General features: G+C 32.5%; 1 long non-coding RNA gene across 1 annotated transcript in view; it reads left to right on the forward strand.

Annotated features, from left to right (window-relative positions):
• Positions 1-767: 767 nt before the first annotated feature.
• Positions 768-8,088, forward strand: part of LOC111085350 — a 24,573-nt gene continuing 17,252 nt past the window's right edge. Inside the window, exon 1 of the long non-coding RNA XR_002610192.1 lies at positions 768-917. This is a non-coding gene — a long non-coding RNA (uncharacterized LOC111085350). The remainder of the gene's footprint in view (positions 918-8,088) is intronic.

Genomic DNA, 8,088 nt, shown 5'->3' on the forward strand with positions numbered 1-8,088 from the left:
CATAAGTAGATGTAAACGCACTTCTTTTTGTGCCCACGTTTCATAGTGTTTTACTTTCTAGGTTGTTTTATGAACAGCGCATGACAATAATTTTCACATGTATTAAGAAACACGACTCGTTTAGTTTCTCAGAATTCAGTTTTTAAACAACTGTTGGCCTTAATCCACGGCTTAATAGTTTAGTTTCATAATCCAATCTACTCTATTACTAAATGTGTTTCAACGACAGATTTAACCATGTCATATAATTCGATTAATTAATTATTCAATCGAATGATAATAAAATATCATTTATTCATATTTTTAAATTATTTATCATAATTAAATATTTTAAACACCCACATTTTGCAGTTAAAACAGTCTTTTTTCATGGACAAAAAGAAATATTAATATTTTTTTATAATTTCTATAAACGAACCATATATATATATATATATCATCCAATTCCCACGAGCAGCTTTTAACTGTGCAAGTATTTTATGTAATTATAACAACTATTTTTTTCATTTCAAACACTATTCGTTTTAGTATATAGATAGTAATAACTTACTTATAAAATATATTTTTCTCGGTAATAACTTGTGTTTTACTACTGAAATACACCGAACAATCGATCGGTAACTTAAAAATGTTCTCTACGAATACTCTGTAGTAATTATTGGGTTGTTTTATATAAAAGCGTATATACTATTCCTCCGCTAGGTGGCTAGATTTGCATTGCTTTAGCAACGATCTTATGGAGAGAAACGTTTATCAGTTGAAAAACCTATAGTGAACGTGCGTGGGAACAAAGACACCAGACGAACTGGAAGTCCAACCAGGAGAGGTGAACTTTGTAAACTGTAGATCGTTTTGTCGGCGTAGAGAAGAACAAGCGACTAGGATCTCCAGAAAGACCCACTTCATTAATCTTAAAGGTAAGGAGGGTTGATCTCCTTTTTGAGTTTAGCAACAAATATTAATAAACTCAACGTTTCTGTCTGAAAAAAAAATAGTTTTATGTTATACAAACCCAGTTTATCCCTCCATGACCACTGGAATCATGCCCTCAAGTTAGCTTTCTAGGATGATCTAGTTCTTTAGATCCTGGGTTCCCTTTCTAAAATAGTATTGTTTATCTGATTTGAGATTATATCTTAGTAGTAATCATGTTACTAAGACCTCGAGTAATTTTTAACGTATTATTATAATTAAAACCCTTATTATTTTATTAGAAGTTAGTAGAACATTCCTGCTAATACGGTTCAAGTTATTTTTTGATATATTCCTATCATTAAAACCCTTATTATTTTATTAGAAGTTATTAGAACATTCCTGCTAATACGGCTCCAGTTACTTTTTAATGTATTACTATCATTAAAACCCTTATTATTTTTATTAGAAGTTAGTAGAACATTCATGCTAATACGGTTCAAGTTATTTTTAATGTATTCTTATAATTAAAAACCCTTATTATCTTATTAGAAGTTAGTAGAACATTCCTGCTAATACGGCTCCGGTTATTTTTTAATGAATTCTTATAATTAAAAACCCTTATTATTTTATTAGAAGTTAGTAGAACATTCCTGCTAATACGGCTCCAGTTATTTTCAAATGTATTCCTATCGTTAAAACCCTTATTATTTTATTATAAGTTAGTAGAACATTCCTGCTAATACGACTTTAGATATTTTTTCTAGGCAAACTTGCATAACTTTAAAAACATTTGTTTTACCTAAAACAATCCGAGTTATTTATTGGAATACTTCTTTCTTTATATTACTACTATTATTATCTTCCTGAAGCATTTTTGCTATCATTACCTTAGTTTTTCTTTTCGGATAAACCTTTATAATATTCCCCAGGTTGTATTTGTTGAACCACTCCAAATTATCTTTATTAAAACATTCCTGTTTATACATCCAAAGTTATATATATATATAATTCTTGCTAACATGTCCCGGTTTACATTTAAAAATATTTTTACTAATACATTCCTGGCTATATTAATATAATATTCTTGTTAATATTCCTCGAGTAATATTTGTAAAAATCCTTTTGCTACAGCAACAGGGCAGCGTTTATATTTAATTCTAATTTCAGTTGGTTAGATTAGGCTTTAGTATTTGTCACATGAAAAAGGCTGAAATATTTTGCTTGATTATCAAGATAGTGATCTGCTCTCAGTCATTTTTTGCAGAAGATCAAAATAAGATCACATTTAGTGGTTCGAGTATTGCGTAGCGTTACTGTTACTTGAATGGAAAAAAATGAAGCTATCGCACACGTTAAAGCTATTTTTTATTGGTGTTTTAAAGAATCAAGGCCTTAAAAATAATGGTTGAAATAACTGTATCATGTAATAAATACAATGAAATATTAATGGCTGAAGAAAAGACATCTACTCGTAGTGATGTTAAGTACCCCAGCAAAAGCTTGATAAAACTAATATACACGTGCGATTGAGTTAAGTGACGTACATTTGTAGGTTCCTCCATTAACTGCCTCCAGTGGTACAGTAGTATGTCTACGGACCTACAACGCTAGAAACCGGGTTTCGATACCCGTGTTGGGCAGAGCACAGATAGCCCATTTGCTCGATATTTTAAATTGTTGTTATAGTTCAACTGTTTAACTTGAGGACTGATACTTTGTTTGCCCTGACGTAGTTCGTCATAATAAATGAGGGGCGAAAAAGGAGAAAGGGTCTCTTATTGTTGTTTTACTGGCAATATTTTCCATTTGTAAAGAGAAGGTGTTTCTACAGGGATTAGTAGAAAATTTTAAGTAGACCAAAATCACATAACCGGACGGACTGGATTCGACATTTAACAGTAAAAACTGTAAATAATTTATTCAAATTTCCATCTAGTGGCAATAAAACTAAATTATAAAAATAAATTATATATATATATATATATATATGTATATTTCCTTATTATATTAATAATAACTTTGTAACAGAAATACCTTACATATTTTAAAATACGTATTTGACACAAAGTAAAATCATTACGCTAATTTTACTCGCTAGGTATTACCTCTTCTTAAACCTGTACCACGGTGGGAAGGATGTAAGTTTACGTACTTACAACGCTAAAGTTCGGGGCTCGATACCCTACGATAGACAAAGTGACATATCCTATTATGTAGCTTTGTACAAAGCAAACAACAACGTCTCTTAAAATCAATGCAAATGCCGACAACTCAACCGGAATTAACGGATTTTTTTTTTAACATTTTGTGAAGTCTCGGATTATAAGTATGCCCGAAACGTTAATATTGTTCGTAGTTATACTCTATATTTAGTTCACATGAGAGAAAACGCCAGACATGGCCAGTGGTCAGCATGTTAATGTTCGTCCTACGTATATGCAAATGAAAACGCTTTACACTTTCAGCTTTGGGGGCGTTCTAATTGTGACAGTCAATTACACTATCTCGATATGAATAGCCGTATAGACGGCGTAGACTGTTGAAACTGATATCTCTCCCTCTGGTTTGAAGCTGTAAAATACGGATAGCTAAACCAGTCTGAATCTTAGATGTCTCTAACCTGACTGTTAAAGTTGAACATGAAAGATAATGAAAGACTTAAATATAAAAATAGAAATATTTCAAAGACAAGATACTATTTATCGTGAATTGTACAAATTTAGATTCGCTAAATAGGCGAATATGCTTAATGACGTCGTAGATAACGTTTTACTGCATGTTTATAAATTACTGACACTTAACATTCCATTGCTTTCCGAATTACTAGAATTATGAATGATTTGACACATTTCCTTACTACTGGATATCCTAATGGACTATATGGTTTTAAAAAAGATAAGGGCATTGTTGCTAACACTGATTTCAATACTTGTGTAATCAAGACTTTATTGGCTGTAAGATTATCTTCTGATTTCTTCGCTGATTTCTGTTTGGATAAAATACGTTAAAACACACGATCTAATGGATCCTTCTCAGAGGAGTTAGCCTAAGTTATATGGTATATTAAACAATTTAATATGTTTTGTTCTATCGAAAAATGCTTGTGGAAATTAAAATCCAATAAACATCCGTTTCAATGTGTTATAGCATTCTTTACCTATAAAATGGTGCAATAAGCCTAATGACGAGATTTATCGTTACAATCATAATTGGTTCCATCATTTATTCTGCTCCGCCGTAAATATTTCTAAGTTACTATTATTACGAGTACCTTCTCAGTCATATCGTCAGTTACATCCTAACACTATTACCTCTCTATTTGATCATTACTTATTCCATTCCCTGAGTCTATTATGAATACATTTTCGCCTTCTTCCGTCTCTAGCATCCAGCTGTTCTAATAATGCTCTTATAACAGTATTCTCCTACTGTAAGTTATTCAGTTATTCAATAGCCCCAGCTATTATAACAGTTTTCTCCTACCGTCAGTTATTCACTAACCTACAACTGTCATAACAGTCTCCTTTTGCTGTCAGTTTTTCACTAACCTTTAGCGGTTCTAACAGTAAGTTATTCACTAATATACAGCTGTTCTAACAATATTTTTCCTTCTGTCAGTTATTCAGTAACCTCCAGCTGTCTTTTTCTGCTTTTTGGTTATTCACTAACTTTTAGGTGTCGTAGTAATCTTTTCCTACCATCATTTATTCACTAACCTTCAGCTGTTCTGACAATCTTCTCCTGCCGTCAGTTATTCACCAATTTTCAGCTTTTGTAGTAATCTTCTGTTGCCGTTAGTTGTTCACCAACTTTCATTTGTTGTAGTGATCTTCTCTTGCCATCAGTTATTCACTTATCCCCTGTTGTCCTAACAATCTTCTCATACTGTCAATTATTCAGTAGCCTCCGGCCATAATAACAGTCTTCTATTCACTGGCCCCAGTTGTTATAGCAGTCTTATCCTACTGTCAGTTATTTAATAATATCCAACTGTTCTAACAATCTTCTCTTTCTGTCAGTTATTCAGTAGCCTCCGGCCATAATAACAGTCTTCTATTCACTGGCCCCAGTTGTTATAGCAGTCTTATCCTACTGTCAGTTATTTAATAATATCCAACTGTTCTAACAATCTTCTCTTTCTGTCAGTTATTCACTAATCTCCAGCTGCTCTAACAATCTTCTCCTGCCTTCAGTTATTCACCAACTTCCAGTTGTCATAATAATGGCCCCCTTCATTCAGTTATTCACAAACTTTCAACTGCTTTAATAATATTCTCCTGCCGTCAGCTATTCTCCAACCTCCAATTGTCATAACAGCCTTCTTCTGTCGTCGGTTGTTCATCAGCTTCCAGTATTCTCCTACCGCTAAAGCTATGCCTAAATCTGTTGTAGCATTCATCAACATTTAAGTGTAAATTATGAATATCATTATCACAACTCTAGTACTATGTGGACAGTGTCTTCACGTCAAAACAAACATATAAAACCTGTAATAAACGGCCTATCCTTCTAAAACCACAGAATATGTCATTAACTAATCAGTTTCTGTATTTCCCGTAGCCTAGATTATACGCGAGATTATGGAACGTGCCATTTGTAGCGATTAACAAGGGTTCATTACGAAGCCAATAACAATATATTGTACGGAAACCTTTAAAGCTCTCAGACATGAGGATGTTAATGAAGGTGGTGACAGGAGACTTTAGATGTTTAAATAAATGTAGTCAGTTCTCTTAAACCCGGCATTTATGAATATGGAACACAGTAAGATATAATCGAGTTAGATTATGTCTAAAATATATAATAATAATAAAATTGTAAATGCTGACAGAAAAGGTGCCTTAGTGAATAGGAAACATGGTCTCAGATAATTAAAATCCTGTGTCAGTTCCGTCTCAAGAATTAAAAAAATAGACCAAAATGTTCGTAAAGATTGGAGCAGTTACAACTTTTTGGGCAAATGGACACTTTTCTTTTTGTATAGTTTTCTACCTGAACAGCAGAGATATTTTTAGGTCGTAACAGTACAGCTAATAGAAAGTACATTTTTTTGTCATAAAGCAAATACTATACGTGTCAGCATTAATCTGTATGTAAACAAGGTATAGTGGACGCCTGCATTAATCTGTATGTAAACAAGGTATAGTGGACGCCTGCATTAATCTGTATGTAAACAAGGTATAGTGGACGCCTGCATTAATCTGTATGTAAACAAGGTATAGTGTACGCCTGCATTAATCTGTATGTAAACAAGGTATAGTGGACGCCTGCATTAATCTGTATGTAAACAAGGTATAGTGGACGCCTGCATTAATCTGTATGTAAACAAGGTATAGTGGACGCCTGCATTAATCTGTATGTAAACAAGATATAGTGGACGCCTGCATTAATCTGTATGTAAACAAAGTATAGCGGACGCCTGAAAGAATGGATGATATTTTTCTTACGAACCAAACTTTCAATAATAATTGGATGAAAAATAACAACTTCATCTAATAATTACGTGCATATTTTAAACTTACTCCTAGCGGGTATTGTTTTCAGTGGAAAAAGGGATGTAACAACGGTACATAATTATTTTTATAACACTGAATAATGGATAAATTTATGTAACCACGACATGTAAATATTTTGATGATATTGTGTAATAGAAAAACTTATGTAACTATGTTGCATAAAGGTTTTTATAAGATTGAACAATGGACAAATTTGTGTAACCACCGTACATAAAGATTGTATAACACTGAATAAATCTATGTAACCAGGCGCATAAACGTTTTTGTAAGATTGCATAACGAAAAAAGTGATGCAACCGCGGTACATAAAGTTTTTATAATTTTGCACAATGGATACATTTATGTAACCATGGTGCATAAAAGTTTCATATAATTGAACAATGCATAAATTGATGTAACCATGGTACATAACGGTTTGTATAATATTGCACAATTCACAGGTATAAAGCTTGCGGTGATTTTTTTTCCACAATTCGATATTTCTTTACAATGACATTTTAGGACACAGTCGGTATCTAGTAGAGAGAACCATTGATAAGTTTCTGTTTAACATTGCCTATTCAATGATATCACCTACTTTTACCATAACCAGTAACACCATCGTTTATAAAGTGCTCTTTAACGCTTAGATTCATCACTTATATCTTGTACAGTGCTCTTTAATGCTCACATTCATTACTTATATCTTCTTTAAATTCCAAGATACTGAAATAGATGGTGTCAGGTTGTTGTTGAATGATATAAAGTTGAGAATCTGACTAAAGAAAATTGGGAAAATGAGAAGTATTCCGAATGATTATCTATTTTGATTTAAAAATAAATTAAATTTATATGCATATTAGTCGAGTACGTAATGTTTGGCATTATGTGGATACAAACTGATGGTATTATGGGTCTATGTGTTGAGAAAGGGAATGAAATGTCTTGGGAAATAACATACCAATCACATAATTTTCAATTAATAATCAAGATGTAAATATTTAAAAATCACACATGGTGGAATGTGAAGAAATATGAAGGGCGAAAATCTATACTGACAAGATATTTTAACCTCTTAGGGGGAGGGGGCTGGGTGATATGCTGGATTATCTTTGGCAAAATATCAAAGGAACTAATAATACATTCAGAGAAACAAAGCCAATATTAGTTGACACTGGAAAGGAACTAATAGACTTGTGTGTATGTGGAGATTAATCTGTTTATTATATATTGACGTAATCTATACTATTATTCTGCTTGTTTGTATGTACGACCGTGTCGCTTTCTGACCGAGAACCTGCTGCATAAGCATGCGTAGTTATAATGTTTCCCCAAGAAAAACCGCGCATGCGCATTATTCACTCGACGACAAACAGTTTGCCTGCGGCAGAGAGCTGCAAAGCTCAGTGATCAAATCGCTACAACTGCTGTATGAAAAAAGAAGTAACAACAAAAGGGGAATGTAAATATACTTTACTAACCATTTTGTACAACAGAATATTAAAAACGTATAAAAGTTTTTAAAAAAGGTTTGACGCTAGGTCATAGAATAACATTTTAAGTTTATTTGTCGATAGTATTGAGTACAGTAAAGTTTAAATTCGACTTCAAAATAAAGTTTAGTCCTAATTAAACTAAAGTAAAAACAAAAAAAAACGTACACAGGTTACAGTTTTAA

The sequence above is a fragment of the Limulus polyphemus genome, unplaced genomic scaffold, assembly GCF_000517525.1.
Source record: "Limulus polyphemus unplaced genomic scaffold, Limulus_polyphemus-2.1.2 Scaffold343, whole genome shotgun sequence".
Lineage (NCBI taxonomy): Eukaryota > Metazoa > Arthropoda > Merostomata > Xiphosura > Limulidae > Limulus > Limulus polyphemus.